At 35.4% G+C, this 18,413-nt stretch overlaps 1 long non-coding RNA gene and 1 pseudogene across 8 annotated transcripts in view; both read left to right on the top strand.

Moving 5' to 3' along the window:
• LOC308610764 (centrosomal protein of 78 kDa-like) overlaps positions 1-18,413 on the top strand; it is a 425,259-nt pseudogene that overhangs the window by 211,964 nt on the left and 194,882 nt on the right. The gene's annotated exons all lie outside the window — the stretch shown is intronic.
• LOC308610753 overlaps positions 1-18,413 on the top strand; it is a 112,466-nt gene that overhangs the window by 27,708 nt on the left and 66,345 nt on the right. For 5 of the 7 annotated variants that reach the window (XR_014014640.1, XR_014014641.1, XR_014014642.1 and 2 more), the window contains exon 2: positions 2,817-2,882. The exons of 1 other annotated variant lie outside the window; for it this stretch is intronic. This is a non-coding gene — a long non-coding RNA (uncharacterized lncRNA). Of the gene's footprint in view, positions 1-2,816; positions 2,883-3,064; positions 3,997-18,413 lie in introns of those variants that run through there. One more of the 7 variants, XR_014014646.1, reaches the window with a different exon arrangement.

The raw sequence follows: 18,413 nt of genomic DNA, 5'->3' as shown, positions 1-18,413 counted from the left end.
TCAGGGATTATGATTGACTGTGACGCAGGAAAGGAAATATTTGTCCTTAAGGGATTCTCTGTCACAAGTTATTTTAGGGTAAGAGTCCGGTAAGTATCTTGAGTTTCTGGAACGTGGACAGATGCTCTGGATGCCTGTGTCAAAGCAATAGGTAGTCAAAGTTCAGATTCCATCTCGGCTGAGATGTGCCTAAGTCACACTTCCTCAGTGGCTTCCTCAGAGGCTCCATGTGAGAGAGCTCTCCCTACCAGTAATGACTCCATTTCTATTTTCCTTTCACACAACTTACCTTCACTCCTCAGATGTGTTGGGAACTGATAAGCATATTCTCACTTGTTGTCGCTCACTTGCATTAAAGTGGACCATAGCCAACATGAATAACTGATTATTGAGTTTTGTTGTATTTTTCTCAAATTCAGAGTTATTTATTTTAAAGCATCAGTAAGCAAACTATGGCCTAAAGGTGCAATCTATTCTTGAGCTAAGAACGGTTATTACATTTTGAAAAGGTTGTAAGAAAAGAAAAAGAAAAAAGGAAAAAAAGAAAGAATATGTGTTACAGACCTATGTAGCTCATAAAGACAAAAATATTTATTACCTGGAGGGCTTAAATTTAAGGGGATAAAGTTGATATTCACGTTCATTATATATATATGAATATAATAAATATATTATGAATAACAACTGAATATAATAAATGTATATAATGAATGCGAAGGTTTATATATACACAGTTAAGTATAAGAGAACAATTTTGTCTTACACATTGTAGGATTTCACGCCCTAAAGGGTGGATTTCTCGATAAGAGAAAGAGAAGATATATATTTACCAGTTCATAGTTTATTGAGGACAAGAAGGAAGAGGATTGAGGCAAGTTCACTTCATTTTTGCAATGACAACATTACAGAGGAAAATGAAGTAAAAAATGTGAAACAGAAGCCTGATTGTGGAAGATGCATGAAGGGAATGAATAAGGCAATGAAAGGGGATAAACTACTTTGAGAGCTCTGATGCCAGGAGGAAAGTGGCAAGTAGTCATGTATGTCCCTGCAGGTATTTGTAGGTTGTCTTCCACTCTGAGATTTCTCTGCTGCTGACCCTCCCCTAAACAAGTGTCAGAGAGGATTGGAGCTCTGTCTTCACAGCGCTTGCTGACTTTTCAAGAGAAACATTGTACAGATAGACCCACAGACATACTGAAATAGATATCCACAGCTCTGCTGGATGTGTAGTATTTAGCTTCTTCAGTCTGTGTGTGAAACACTTCTAACCTGTTTCCCCTACTCCAGTGCCCACAGGGCCACCAGTTTTCAACCTGTTTTCTCTGTCCTGTTAAACACACCTCTTTTTCTAGCAGCTGAATAGGAGGGAGGACCCCCGTTTCAGTTGTTATCTTCCTCGAAACTGTTCATTCTAAACGAATTCTCACATTTCCCTTCAGAATCTATCTACCATCTCCCTCTATGTCCAAACTCCTCCTGATAGACAAATTTATTGAGCGCTTAAATGTATACCAATTACCGTTTGTCAGTGGCATTTAACCCTCACAAATATTATCCACATTACACAGTTAAATACTGAGACTTAGAGAAAGTTAGAAACTTGCCAAAAGTTGCAAACTTAACAAGTGACATGTCTAGGATTCAGGCACAAAAGATTTGAGCCCAGAGGCCATGCTCTTAACCATGAAGTTAAACCCTCTAGGAAGAAGTTAACACCTGTTCAAGGGAAGTGGAGGGTCCATACTAGCTCCCTTATTTATACCAGCCGCCAGAGGGGAAAGTTTAACAGAAAAGTGCTCCCATTTAATTTTTCTATTTCTTTAACCACTGAATTAAACAATAACACATCCTCCTTAAATGTCATCTCTCTTTGATTCAAGCTTTCTGATTATTTCAGAAACTTCAGTGAATAGTTTATATCTTCATAATTTTTTTCTTTAATTTCAGAACTTTGTGAGAAGGATAATGCTATTTTCTTTTAAGAGATTAGATAATTTTGTAATTTTCTATGCTAAAAAGTATACTTACAGTATATATAATATTCGATGTATTTAACGTGTACTTTTGTTAAAGCATTGTAAAATAACAACTGAATTGTACTCAAATAAATACATCGTTTTCCTCAACATTGACTTAATGTGCACTATAGTTCATATTTTTTTCTGATTAGTTCAGAATTATCAAATTAGAGAATTATCATTTTGAGACTGGTTTTTACTAACTCTAACTTCCATGTTCCTAATGAATAAACTAAGCTTTATTTATCCTTAAAATTTTCTGACCTCTTCACTTCAATTGAAATCTGGATTGTTTCAAATGATTCCCCTACCATCTCCACCACAAATTTACCTTTCTCTTTCTCTAGTATAAGAAGAGCCAGACTGCTTCTTACATTTATGCCACTTTCTGATTATTATTCTATGATCTCTGCATTCCCCTAATTTTAACTTACTGTTAGGAAGTAAAGTTGGCCCTCTCTCTATGCAAACCACTCCTGTATCCTCCAGAACCAGTGCCCACTTCTACTTTCCTGAACGAGGTCAACTACAGTTCACCAAGCTTACCATTTTTAAATTTTAATTAATTAAGTAAAATAAATTAATTTTATTGAAGTATAGTTGATTTACAGTGTGTTCGTTTTAGGTGTACAGCAAAGTGATTCAGTTATACATATACATATATCTATTCTTTTTCAGATTCTTTGCTCATATAGGTTCTCATAGACCAAGCTTACCAATTTTATAGGTCCATTGCCTGCCTGCATCTATGCCATGACCTCATTTCTCATTCACGTCTCAAAATTACACTTTCAGAACTCTACTGCAACAACGATCAGTGGTCTAATGAACTTGTATAAGATGACCAGAAGTTGAAGTGTTGTAAGCATGACTCATATAAAAGTCCAACTGCTGTCTGTTCTGCAAGTGAATATATGTTTAATACTAAAAGTTTCACCATGGTAGTGTGAGTCTTTCCAAAATGTATTACATTCCTATTATATGCCAAGCACTGGCTTACTCTTTGATTTCATTTTTCCCCCAATTTTGTTTTCCAAACACAGAATGACAACTTGGTGAAAAAAACCCTGCGGCATATACCAAATACCAAGATGTGCATCCTCTGCCCATCCTCATTTCTGCATTCCCACTCATCCCATCGTAATTAGATTCTGCCACTTTTCTCCTGAGCCCTATAATAGTCTCATGTCTACTCACTTCCCATCTCTTCCCCGTCTTTTAATCTCAAATGCAGTTCATACATACAGAACGTCGCCTGAATGATGTTCATAACTGATGGCTGCTTGCTTTCTTAAGAATGCTTAAAAGATGCAGTGTTGGAAGAGAAAGCTGTCACCACCTGCTGACTTGTGCCCAAAGTCTCCGAGGCTGAAACTTCTGCTTTCATAAATGGGGAGGCCCAGCACAGAAGTGAAATGGAGAAGTGCCATAAAAGAGCTTATGAGCCTTTTAAAGACTTCCCAGGAGATATACACACACACATACATGTACACAAGATGTTCAGTGTGATTTCAGAGAAATTCTCAGAGACCTCATATGTCTCGAACACTGGGTAAGACCTCTGCTTCCAGACATTCTAAAATTTACTCTTGAATAATGCAACCCAGAGAGCGGTGTACTTGGACCAAATTACTTATATCCCTTATAGTATTATTTCTGGCAAATTACCCCATCTGCTTTTGGCTTGCATAACAGACAATTGCAAGAATTTCTTTTCTATCTATTGGTAGAGGTCCTCTTCCATCACATCCTTTATACAAAGACTATATAAATGCACATAATGTCTTACATATTATTTCATAGGTTTAAGAGATACTTGGTGTCCAATGTAGAATAACATGGACTATGGGCTAACAATGTTCTCTAAAGAATAAAGTAGTTCTTTGTAAACTAGACTGTTTATATATTTCATACACACTCTGTTTCCCAGTTATTCTCTCTTATCACTTAATAAATTCTTTTGATGTCTTTTCTATATCATTTGTACTAAAGTGAAACAAAGCGAGATGTTTTTGATTGCTCCATACCTGGACAAAAGTGTTAGAATGGAAGCCTAGAGGCTACTATGGTGGTAGCAGTCATAATGAAAATGAGAGAACCCCTAAATGGATGTGGTTTTCCTGCTTCAATTACCTGGAGATTGTTTTCCAGTGCTGACACCAGGATGTTCTGAATTTTGCTTTAGTGAAAGGAATTGGTGTTTCCTCTACAGTTTTAATTATAATTTTGTTTTCTCTAAAATTGCTATGTAATTTCATTGACCATTGAGTTAATACAAAGTGAACTCCTTGGCCTGGCCCTCCAGGCACTCCAACTGTTCTAACCTATCCCTGCTGCTCCATCACCTCCCCTTCTCCTACACATGGGCCTGTGCTGCCATCAAACTGCACAAACCTCTCTTCTCTCAAGTGCTGGGGAGTTTTCTAATCTCTGTGTCACTTTTCATTCTGCTGATTATGTCAGGAATTGGATTTTCTTAGATGTGATGCATATTAAATCTACTTTACATGTATAACATGTTTATATAGTTAATAAATTTGACAAAAAATTATTAAATGATACCTAATGATGACTACGTTACAAAATCATATATATATATGCCTTTTCATATATATTCATGTCTTTCAACACTAACCTCACCCTCTACATTCTCATAATACTTAAAATATGCTTGCCTTATGTTTTCCAGGCCATTGCATGTGGTGCTCTCTTTGCCTGGAGTTCTCTCCTTCCTCCCTTCTTCTACTTGCCACCACTTCCCCATGTAATGACCTGATTTGGAGAAGACTTGTTTCTGCCCCTCTTATGGGTTCCCTTAGTACCCTATTCTAAGTTCTATTAATTCAGACTGCATTGTAACTCCCTGTTCATTGTCTTCATCATTGTGTCCCCAATGCGTATACAGCACCTAAGGTTTGGAAAGTACTCAAATAAATGAAAGTTGGTGACATTGAAATACATGTATAACTGGTTTAGAAGAGTTAAATGATCATTGTTATTGAAAGTCATAAAGATACTTACGCCTTTGACCCAGTAATCCAGGAGTCAAAAATTCACATGCTTTCAGGGTCAAGCAAGTAATCTAAATGTGCCATGTTGGCCTGGGAGGGAAGGCAATGGGGATACAGGTTACTGTACTTGCCTCACCTAAACACATTCAAATTTACACTTTTATAAATACTGTCGATACAAGCCAAAGAACCATCACCCCTGTCTCATTCAAAGAAACAATTCTGTAGAGGAAAAAAATATTCATAATAATGTTATTTGTGAATCTATCTGTAATAAGGAAAAAATGAAGCCAAATGGCTAGTAATAGGAATCTGATTAAATTAAATATAGATTGTATCCATTAAATATCATGTATTCTTTAACATTAAAATAATCCCCCAATTGTAATATATGAAAAATGCTTTAGTTATTGGAAATAGTGAAGGAATAACAAAAAACCCTGTGTTTGCTGTAATTGCAACCATGTAAAAATGTACATCCTTGTTTAAGAAAAAGGATTAATCAAAATGAAGGTAACTATGTTAGGGTGCTCAAAATAGAAATGATTTTTGTAAAGTGCAGCATTTAATAATGCCGTCATTTTTCCAATCCCAGTCTCTGGAGAAAACTTTGGCAATATCTCTTGGAGACTTAGAAGATGATACCTAGCAAGCAGAACCAGGTTACTTTGGGTAAAAGCTGAAGAATATGAATTGTGGGCTGAGCTACAAATAACATTGTCATAGCAACCTCCAAAGATTTCATAGAAAAGGCATGACTTGGATTTCTCTTTTTTTTTTTTTTTTTAAGGAAAATGACTAACAAGATCCCTTTTGAAACAGTTCTGATACAGTGAGGGATAAGATACAATAAGTTTGATAAAGAGTTTTGTTGAGAACTTGGGATAAACTGGCATAACCTTGAGATCAGAAGTGAGACTCCCTAGTGTAGCCTTAGCACATTATTTTGTGTGTGTGTATTGATTAGTTTTCAGTGACGTAACACTTATGTGATGCCAATCTGCCTTCCATGCAGATAATATTTATTTAATAATAAAATATTAATAATAATATAATAATTCTATAATGATAATAATGGTTATTATAAGTAAAAAAGTTCAATTCTCCTTGTTAAGAGACATTTCATATATTTCTCTGATTCTTTATAAAGGCTTGATTATCTGTTCTCAGGGTTCTTCTGTGATACTATATATAACCTCCTGGAAACAGGACTGTGGAAATACTGATAGTATCAACGGAAATCATTGTAACTTCTTCCTTGGAAAGGGCGTATTCCATCAGTCTCATTGCCTCATTTGTTAAGCTGAATCGCCATCCTCAGTGAGAGATCATTTCAGTGTCCAAACTTCCTGCAAGGATTTATGTATTAACCCCATTCTGTTTGAGTTTAGACCAGGAGTGTCCCTTAGGTTATTTTAGGAACCCAGGTTTCCTGTAGTTTGCAAAAGCTGGCCCAGCCCACTGGCAGAAAATCTGCTTCTGATAGCATAGTCCTGTGGTAACAACTTTGGTATCTTGCACAGATAAGCAGCCTTGATATAGGTCCATGTGGTTAAGGAGGAAGACATTGTCAGTAATGACTTTTACGGGGGAAATTCTAGTTAGCAATTTTTTTCCAGTTCGAGGTAAACATGTAAGTCTGGGCTTACCATAAATAGCAATATATCCAAAGTATCATTCTCAGACTACACACAAATTTTTGACTCTAGCTTTCTGTGTAACGTTAGAGAAACAAACAAACAGAAAAGCATAGTCAGATCACCTGTTACCTCAAAATAAGGAGCTGGGTGGCAGCATCGGGAAGCATAATGAGCGAAGCCAGAATTCACAAGCAGCAGGGCGGAGGGAGAAACCCCTGCAGTTCCGGCCTGAGCATTGAAACTGGCACCTGATTGCCCTGACAAGTACTACCTGTTCGCTCAGTTCTTGAAACAATCAAATATGTACTGTAAATATCATGGTTCTGCTAACACCTTTTGTGTGTTTTCTGAAGCCACTGGTAGAGCTAACCTTTCTAACCATCTGCTGAGGACAGAAGTCACGTTATAAGTCAAGTGGAACTTTGAGTTCTATTTCCATTTCTAAACATTTGACCACAAAATTAAACCTCAGATTCTTAAAGAAGAATTCAGTCTTCTGGGTAAGTGGGATCTGTCCACTCGTTCATTCAACAGTTACTGAGCTGCTGCTTCATGTAGAATGTACAAGTGGGTTAAAAGATGTTTGAGGAGATTACTGTCTCGTTAGCCATCCAACTAATCATCACTCATGCTGAAGTTTTGAATCAGAAAAAAAAAAAAGTCGAACCAATATTTGTTAAATTTTGCACACAAATAGCCCTAGGGAGCACAGAAGGGAAGAGTTTTTCCATTGAAAAAATGTATGACTTTTCTGAATAAATTAATATGTATCTTAATCATGTATGTTTCAAATGAGGAAAAGATTAACTTAATAGAATCATTCTGTAAAACCACTACTGCTTTGAACCCTATGAAAACTTGTTGCTAATTTGAGGCTTTCAAATTTAAAGTCATAAGATAAGTTGAGCAATCAATAACCTTGAAATTTAGGAAAGTGACTGACATGGACTAGCCAGAACGTTTTTTGCAGTAATTTGATATATAACTCTGCCCTAATCACTCTTAAAAATCAGCTAGACAGTAAAAAGTTCTCTACCTTCAAACCTCTTGATGAAGTATTGCAGATTAATCTGAATGGGTTTAAAATTTGATGAAAGGATGGAGAGCATCTAAATTTAGTTTTTCTGGATAGCCACGTGCAAAAGAATGAGACTAGACCACTATCTTATACCATACATAGATATCAACTCAAAATGGATTAGAGACTCCAATGTAAGATCTGAAACAATAAAACTCCTAGAAGAAAACATAGGCAGTATTCGCTTTGACTTTGGTTTTAGCAATATCTTTCTGCATATGCCTCCTCAGGCAAGGAGACAAAAGCATAACTAAACAAATGGGACTATTATCAAACTAAAAAGCTTCTGTACAACAAAGGAAACATCAACAAAATGAAAACCTACCAAATGGGAGAAGATATTTGCAAATCATGTATCTAATATCCAAAATAGATAAAGAATTCATGCAACTCAACAACAAAAAAGCTAACAATCCAATTAAAAAATGAGCAGAGAAACTGAATAGATATTTTTCCAAAGAAGGTATATAGATGGCCAACAAGCATGTGAAAAATGTTCAACATCACTAATTATCAGGGAAATGTAAATCAAAACCACAGGGAGATATCACTTCACACCCATTAGAATGGCTATTATCAAAAACACAAGAAATAAGTGCTGGAGAGGAAGTGAAGAAAAGGGAACCCTTGTGCACTTTTGGTGGGAATGTAAATTAGTGCAGCCACTATGGTAAATCACATGGGGATTCCTCAAAAAATTAAGAATAGAACTATCATGTGATGTAGCTATTCCACTTGTGGGTGTTTATCCAAGGAATACAAAAACATTAATCTGAAAAGATATATGCACCCCTGTGTTCATCACAGCATTATTTAGAATAGACAAGATATGGAGACAACCTAAGTGTCCACTGATGGATGAATGGATAAAGAAGATACACACACACTTACAATGGAATAATAGCCCTAAAAAGATGAAATCTTGGCATTTGGGACAACATGGATGGACCTTGTGGGTATTATGTTAAGCGAAATAAACCAGATGGAGAAAGACCAATACCATATGATTTAACTCATATGTGGCATATAAAAACAAGCAAAACAAAATGAATGAAGAAACCAAACTGAAACAAATAGATACAGAGAACAGAGTAGTGGTTAGCAGAGGAGAAGGGGGTGGAGGGAGGGCAAGATGGGTAAAGGGGGTCAACAATATGATGACAGTTGACAACCTTTTGGTGGTGAGCACACTGTAGTTTATATAAATGTCAAAATATAATATTATACACATGAACCTTATGTGTTATAAACCCATGAAAATATAAATAAATAAAAATTTAATAAATAAATTTACTTTCATTAACTTATGAAACAGCAACATACTTTGCCCAGTTTACTTAGCTTCAGAATTTTCATTTATACAGTTTGAACCAGAAGAAGTACCTTTATTGGTTTATTTTTTTTTCTAAAATTCTAAGACTAAATTGTTATTACAATGTCTTCAAAAAATTATTAATAGAATGCTTTCATAATTATCTCACGTAAATATTTAGGTAAATAGCTATGTAATAGCTGAATTTTCTCAAACTGTTAAAATATTATTTCTAAAGGTATATTTCAGGTTAAGAAGGATTAAGCTGCAGAGATATAACGTTTAATGATATTTCTCAAGTGATAAGAACTTACGATCAGAAGCAGGTAATATATTAGTACCCTCATTATGAAGTTCAGATTCTCCAGCAGAAAATGCTCAGGGCATATGTGAGTGATGATAATTTTTTTTCTATGCCTATATTCCTATAGCATTTCTTATCATGATGTCATTGTGTAACTGCATTTAAAGTGGGCTCTTAGGGACTTCCCTGGTGGCGCAGTGGTTAAGAATCCGCCTGTCAATGCAGGGGACACAGGTTCGAGCCCTGGTCCGGGAGGATCCCACATGCCGTGGAGCAACTAAGCCCATGCGCCACAACTACTGATGCCCACGTGCCTAGAGCCTGTGCTCTGCAACAAGAGAAGGCACCGCAATGAGAAGCCCGCCCACCGCAACGAAGAGTAGCCCCCACTCCCGCAACTAGAGAAAGTCCACGTGCAGCAACGAAGATCCAACACAGCCAAAAATAAATAAATTAAAAAAAAGGATGATTCTTTAATAAATCAATCAATCAATAAATAAAGTGTGCTCTTAAGCATGTGCCAATTAAAGAAACTCAACATAAAGACCCAAAGACCCCATCTGAGTTTGCTAAGTGATGCAGTGTTAATAAAACTGTGGCTCATTGGAATCTAGTGTGTTACAGGATTTTTTGCACACTTAGCTCTTCAACTGATTTGGTTTGGATTCTAGTCAAATTACTTGGTACCTTGGTTAAGTGGGCTTGTGAAAAATACCTGATGTATACAACCAGTTCCTATGGAGCTAATAGCTATGTGTTTGCTAAGTATTTTGTGAGAAGAAAAGATCAGAGAGCAAAGAAAGCTGGATTTCCTTAAAAGCACTGAACTAACTGTAACATGTATGTAAAGACTGGGTAATTATTGGGCAGAAAGAGGCCTGCCAGTAAAAGCCAACTATATGCAGCTCCCTTCTTTTGCTGAAAATCTGTCCTAGTTTCATGTTAAATTATATATTAAAAGAATACTACATTTTTCTATAATGATGTTTTTATAATATAGAGGATATGTTTCTGACCAAAGACTCTACATCCACAATATATGATAAAAGCAAAGGTATAATGATAAAATATCATACTCAACTCATTTAAGTAGTAAAGTATATTCTAAACCTCATAATGGACAAATATAGTCACTGTGAGGTGGTTCTATAAGTCTCTAATATATTTTAAAAAGGTATATATCATATTCAAACGAATTTCTACTATATCTTAAATTATAACTATATAAAATGAACACATTAACTTTAATGAGCACTTATTTACACTAATATAAGTCTGTTCCCCAACAAGAAAGATGTACATATGTATATGGGTGTTTGTATGAGTTAGGTAACTGGCATCTTTTAAAAAAACTGTTCAAGAAAGTTTGAAGTAATGAATTTTCATGTAGCATGAGGAGGTAATCAAAATCATTCTCCCATATTTCCTTAATTCTAAGGTACCATATGTTGTATATGTCCTTAAGTTAGGGAAACTTTTTGGAAATAAAAAGCAAGTACACCAAATGTGCACATTAGAAGGAAAATTCTGGTTTTATAAATTTTAAAATGAAAAAAGAAAATGGAATACATATTTTTATTTACCTTAGAATTAAATTTGAATTTAAGCTTAATTTCTACAGTAACCTTTAGAAATTTTTATTATACAGTCTTTCTTGATGATAATTTGTAATTTGCTATGATTGATTTAGAATTTCCAAATTTCCATCCATTTTTAGAATTCAAAATTTTGGCTAAAACCATCAATTATTTGAAATCCTCTCTCAATCTAGACAGTGCCTGAGGCCAGTACCTGAGCTGATCCTCTAGAGAGCTTCATGGAGAGTATAATAAGGGGAGCCCTTGTTGAGTAATTTATAATTGATTAACATCATCATGAATTGCTCCCAACTTTATTCATGATTCTGAACACTTGAGATAATTGAAATACCAAAAGAATGAGTATAAAGCTATTAGGACGAGTGGATACTTGAGCCTGCTCAGAGTCTCTTTGAGGCAGAGGCTCATTTTGTGCATAAGTGTAAAGAAATATATTTTTGGAAAAATAATTCTAGTTCCAGTTAGAAGATGGTGAACTCAGAGATTTCATTTATCACTGCTCCAACTGTTCAGAGCCATTGAAAACATTTCCCCCTAGACATTGACATGATGGACTTATTTTAATCAGCAATTACAAAAGTTGACCAAGTGCCAGGCATCAGTGAGTAGATTATTGGGCAAAAATCCCTTTTTTCCCCTTGTACACAACCTGGATGCATCCTGTCCAAGGACAGACTTAAACAGGCAAGGGAATGTTTATTGAAAACTATTGCAGTTGGAGAGAGAGATTGGACTAAACTCTGCTGAAACAAAAGGTGGGACAGTTTATCAATTCTGGAGTGAGCTAGTGGACTGGTACTGGAGGACATTAGGAGGAGACTGGTTAATGTGATTAGGCCATCTGTGTTTGCTAATCAGCACTTATTGAAGTTAGACTCTTGCCCTCCCACAGAGAATGCGGTGCTATCTTTCTTGATGATTACATTTCGAAAAATGGCTCCCATGTCCGTGAGAAAGACATTCCTGGGTTGTAAATCTGGCAAGATTACTAGAAGAAGATTTACGTGTCAAAGGGGTGAAAAAAGAATTTGCATGTTTTTTAGAGTGTTCTAAATAAGGGGAGGTCAAGGGCCTATAAGTCAGGAAGAAACCTGTCTAAAGTTTTATTAAGCTGAAAGGAATGTTAAGGCTGTCTTGGTCAATCTAAACCTTGAACACAGGTACAGATGTTTGCCAACTCTAGAGAAAAGCCTACAAGTACGACCAGCTCCTTTACCTTTAATTTCCCATCCTCCCTAATCTGATTTAGGTATTTCACTTGTGTTGTCACAGGCTTACCAATATCACAGAATTTATCGGGTCAAATTGCAATTTTTTGTCTGTTTACTACTCTTGACACTAGACTGTAAGGTACCTGAGAACAGGGATCCTGTTTACATTTGTAACCATAGGACCTACTGTAATTCCCCTTACCTCAATTAATGCCTGCTAAAATAAACTGAATTCTATAAAATTAACAGAAAAGTAGCTGAGATAGGAAATAAGAATGTGGGAATTACAAAAAAATTAAGAGCCTTTAGTTTAGTAAAATGAAGATGGTAAGGGAATATGATCAGAAGCCATATATTCCTAGAAGGTATAAAATTTTCTAGTAAATCCTAGAAAACTAGAAGTTGGCCACGCCCAGTGGAGATAGGAAAGAGGGCTCACATTTAATGTACACTATATGGTAGACACTATGTTAGCATATCAAATTGAATCGTTTATCTGTGAAGAAAGCACTGCAAACCCTATTTTATAAGTAAGAAAACTGATTCCTGGAGTGGCCATATACCACCTACAGAACAGTGAACCAAGATTTAAACACTCACCTTTATGGCCCCAAGTCATAAAGCTATTAAACTTGGCTGCCTTAAACATAAATTATAATAGTTTAAGTTTAGGAGAGAAAAGTGATCAGTACTTCTAACTTTGCATATGAGATGATATCCCTAGGAAGGGATCACCCTCAAAATATAAATAGAATCAATAAGTATCAGATGTATCTTTAAATACTAGAGACAAGCAAGGGTGTAAAGAAAACTGGTGATGTTTGGAGGTACCTTCCAAAACTTTTGAAGGTGGTGTCACCACAAGGAGACTCTGTCTCTTGGTAGCACCATCAGCTCTGCTTCTGGATTGGATGGATATTGAGATGATGTTAGAAGTGCTCTTCTCTTAGAGTTAGGACATTCTCTGATTCTTTAGTAATGAAATACCTTTGATTCTTTGCTTTATCACCAAAAAAGATTGTTTAAAGGAACAACCTTTTTGTTTTTCCAGATACACACTGGGAATGCTATTTACCAACTCTCACTACATGCTAGAGATATGACGGTAGTCCCCTTCTATATCCCAGTATACCGTACAGAAAATATTAAGGCTACTGGCATCAGTCCCGTATGGTTAAATAAGCTATTTAAAGGAGGATATTCCTGAACTGGAGAGGGATGTCTGGGACAAGAGCAAGCAGGATGGAGAGGATTTAATCAACAATTTAGTTTTCTCTGGAAGCCTGATAAAATTCAAATACCCATGTCTCGCTTACATGGGACTTATTTTTCAACATAATATGGCTTGACAATTTTTCTTAAGAATTTGGGATGAGAAGGAAAAACATAATAATTTAATCTAGTCAATAAAAGGAATATTGATGTTCCTCTTATTTCTTTGAAATCCTTTGCTAAATTTCTTGACTTGTCATCTGACTGACTTTTACCCTTTTCTAGAAAAAAAGCATACCGGGAGGAAGTAAGACCTAGTGCTTTTTAGTGTACTCTTGGCATTCTTCCAACTCCTCTGGAAAACATCATTCTATCACTTATATTCCTGTAGAACTGTAAGTTGAAATGAAGAACCCTCTTACCCAGCCTCTTACACAAAAGTATCACGATATTCTTTAAAAGACCCTATCCAAACAGACACATTTGAAATAAGTATTAGTTCACCATCATGACCCAACAAGACTGCAAGGTTGCTTAGCAACAGAATCAGGCACTCTGAACAGGAACATGCATGGGAACAATGGTGAAAAGTGATGGAGATCTTACAAAGGCAAATTCTTTGAATTAAATCTTTGTGAAACGACATCATAGGGAAAATGAGTTTTTTAACCTAAGAATTGTTTCCTGAGATTGATACATTATTTCACAGCTAAACATCAACCACTTTCCATAGAATAGACAGAACAATGGAACTTTTAGTCTTTACATAATTTAGGGCACTTACAAAACATTATTTATCAGTGTTAGCTTGCAAATGAATATTTCTGTGTCCTCCCATTATCTTTAAAACTGTATAGATATATAAAGAAAGGAAGTTACTTACAAAAATAAATACTGCAAATGTATTTGATTAACGATGTTCTATTTTTATGTCATACATAAGTACACTATAAAAATTGTATTCTTTTAAATTTGAACAAGATATAAGTATATATATATATATGTATACATACATACGCACAAACATGCATTATCTATCTAATTCCCATTTCCAGTGGAAAAAAAAAGAAAAGAAAAGAAAAAGCCTGCAAAGCATTGCCTCTTTGGGACTCCTAGATTGACTAATTTTTGGCTGAATGGGCTGATTTTATACAACAATACCTGTAAAGGCACTAACTTCCTTCTATTAGTAAATGGAAGAAAATCCAGTACATTTGGGCTCTGTTGATGCAATATGTAAACACCCAGCAAGTTCAAAGAGTAAGCTCAACATCCTGGCAGAAGACCTCAACTTTGACCCTAGTCCCATCTCTGGCTTGGACAATTCACTTAACCACCATAGACCTCATATTCCTTATCTCTAAAAGGAGGCCTCCAAGATTATTTTCAGCTCTAAAATTCCTAAAGTTCATGTCCATCAACTCTAAGTAGCATCATTCTTTTTTCTCACAGAAGAATTGTTTGTTTTACTGCATTGGTTATTTGACTACTGTCTTTATGTAAATTCTAGAAGTAGTAGGCTTGTTCGCCAATACATTCAAGTATCAGGCAGAAAATTTTCAATACTGGGTTTTTGTTTGTTTCTTTCTTTCTTCATGGCTGATTGCATGTTGCAGAGGTGATTTTTAGTTTCTGGAAGTTAAAAACATGCAGGTGTAGATATAATATGCTGCAGCCATTTATATCACCAGCCATAATGTTTTAAAACAACTGGCTTTTTTGCATAGTCTTTAGAAGAGGGTTAGATGAGCACTTCTGTTTTCCTTTCCTTGAGAAGTTTTATAACAACACCGAAAGGTCATCTTTAAAATGTCAGACAAGATTAACAACAAAATCTTGGAAGACAGCCAGTCCCCCAAGGAAACAAACCCAAAGGACTCTTTACAGATGCAAATCTTAAATAAGCAACAGAACCTGAGAGTGGGGTGAGGGCAGGGGAGAGAAATACTTTGTAGCAAAGAAATACATTCAAGAGATGCCTCATGGCCTTGAACTGTTGGAAAGGAGTAGCAGTAAACAAACCTGGCCCCCAGCACTTGCTAAAGGGCATTAGGAAGTTGGAAGCAAGAAGTCTAAGATCATGAGTCAGAGAAGCAGAATCATGAGCCACACCCACACTGGGTTCTATATGCTATTGTCAAAACAAAGAGAAGTTGATGTAAATATTTTAATTGCAAGGAATTGAAAAAGTGGTTTTTAATCTCACTAGTTGATGCCAGGCCAGGTTTTTGATTATACAACTGAGGATGTAGCTCTATAGTCCTGACAGCTGAGTAGTAGAGAAGATGCAGTTTTCTTCCCACAAAAATACCACTTCTCCTACTAACAATTCTAAAGGGAGAGAAAGCCTTTAACAGAGAACACATTAAAGGAGAGTCACAGTTATTTAAAACCAGAAACTTAAATATTGATGGAAGAAGCAAGTAGGTTTAGGAAGAGAGCAAGCTACAGAAATTGATAAAAGCTTTGCACTTTTAGTTGAAATTTTTAAAATTATAAACAAAAATGGAGAATTCTCTGCAATTTGTATTTTATCCAGTATTCAACTAAGTGGCCTATTAGTTTAGTAGGATGAAAAGTATCTTGCTGGCAAATGTGGAAACTAATACTGAAACAAAAATAGAAGGCAGAGACATATTTTTGTAGCAAAGGATTTCACCAGCTTTGTCAAGGTTGACACAAGAATCATATTATAGTTATACTTAATATAAATGTTAGATTATGTAATACATAAATGTATATTCAGTAGAAATAGTCCATAAATTGTACATAATGTACTACAGTAGTAAATGTTAGGTTCTTTTCAATGAATACTTTATAGTGTTTTTGCGATCTTTATAAAGAGCCTAGTTTTTAAATAAATACTATTTCAAATTTGGGGAATGAGAAGTTTAAAATAAGATGAACCAGATTTCTACAATCCATTTTCTGATGCTCAAAGTGGGCAGAATACAAAATGGAGCATGGCTGAGGCCATGTGGTAATCTGTGTGTTCCTTGCACCGTTTGAATTATATTATACATCCGTAATATGCAGGGGCACAAATCACTCATAGGTTCTGCTTTTTAGGCAAACTTTTACACACGAATAACAACTAATTAGAATAAACCTTAGCAAAACCGTGATGTTTGCTTGTTTCATCAAGCTCCACTTTCTGAGTTTCCCCTGTGAGTCTATTTATTGCTCTGTCTTCTCTATTCCCTGATACCCTCTGCAGAACACTTATGCCCTCAAGTTCTCTTCCCTCTTGCACATCATCAAAACTTGCTTTTGGATCATTCAGGCTGAGGTAAAAATGACTACGATCTTAAAGCACAACCAGTATTTGAATTTTAATGGGAAAAAAAGATTTAAGCTAAAGGGATGAGATTCCGAGATAAAGGGATGAGAGTTGAGTGCCAACCATCAGTTAGTAGATGAGAAGACATTTTTAGGCATCAAAACTTTTCTGCATCTCTAGTCATAATACTAATTCTGCAAGCTATATAGTTGGAGAGATGCAATCATATGAAAGGCTCAAGATATCAGAAAATAGAAACCAAAACTATTTCCTCTTAGTTCATAAATAGGGTGTAGGTTTACTAAAGAGGACATTAAAATTACTCCCTGTTTCCTGAACCCAATCCAACCAGCAAGGGAAAGGAGTTGAATAATGTGGCATTTGAGTTGGTTAATGGCAGGGAGAATTCAGAGTGGAATTACAGATGTAAAATGGATATGAGGATGTTATTTGTGTGTATGTGTCCGTTGTGTATGTGTATAGAAGCCACCTCTGTCATCTAGGAAAAGACGTTTAAATCTTCCAGAGTTATAAATTCACTGAGAAGAAACGATAAACTTCAGCATCATTTTGTTGCTCAATTGGGTCCTATTTGAGGGATGAATCAATAACAATGATTTCCTTGAATGGTCTCTCAAGGCTATTGTTTTTTTATGGCCCTGGTATGCAAGGGGGTTGTTCTGAAAGGACACAAACAGGTAATTCTCTCTTTCAAGGATTTTGGTCGTAGTAGTTGAGCAAAAACTACAGTATGATAGAAAGCAGTTCGTTTTCTTTGTCTCATATACAGAGTTAAAATTAAAAAGTGAAAAGACCCTACGTTTTATCATTTTATATTCAACACTTATCTACATAAGTGTTAAAACAAATTGATCTTACTACCCATTATGATTATTAAGGTACCAAAAAAAATTCACTTTGAAAACGATTCCTGAATATGGATACATTTTGTATTCAGAATCACATGGAAAAAGAAGCCTCTTAATTTACATGGGCCAGTGTCCCATAGTTATTGATCATTATTCATGGGAAATAAATTAATTGTCTAACATTCCATCATTTGCTATTTTTTTTTAACAAAAGAGGGATTTTATTGTTCAGCACAGGGAAATATAGCCATCATTTTATAATAATTAAATGTAGTATAATCTATAAAAATATTGAATCACTATGTTGTACACCTGAAACTAACATAATATCGTAAATCATCTATACATCAATAAAAAGAGGTATTTTAGTTTTCTTATCAGCTGTTCTGTTCTTTGTTAAGAAGTGAGGAAAAAAACACTTACTGATTCTAAGGAAGTCAGATCCTTGATTTGCCTGATGATTATGAATATGAAAAAAGTGTTCTCTACAGAACAGTAGCTCTTAATCAAAAAAAGGCCGGCTCTAACATATTCTACAAAGAAAAGTGTGCCAAGATATAGCAATCCTTTTTGATTCTTTTGAAGTTTAAACAAATAGTGTACTCCGCATGAATTTTATCTTTCAACTAAATCATTCTACTGTGGAATTTATGATGCTATACTACTAGTTTACAAAGAAAGTGTAGTAGGCTTCACATATCTCCATATCTTATATTGATGGCATTTAAATTCTAATACCAAACTGTTATTGTTTCATAAACTAGGAGAAAATTACGCTTATAACAAGCAGGAGAAGCTGGCAGAAACAATAGATTTTCCATTCTTTGCTTTCTATTGTTTGTAAGCCTAATTACCCTAGTTGACCAATTAATGACAA

The sequence above is a fragment of the Mesoplodon bidens genome (assembly GCF_964165515.1).
Source record: "Mesoplodon bidens genome assembly, contig: HAP1_SCAFFOLD_178, whole genome shotgun sequence".
Taxonomy (NCBI): domain Eukaryota; kingdom Metazoa; phylum Chordata; class Mammalia; order Artiodactyla; family Ziphiidae; genus Mesoplodon; species Mesoplodon bidens.
Note: the sequence above shows the minus strand (reverse complement) of the source record. Positions and strands in the feature narration are given on the sequence as shown.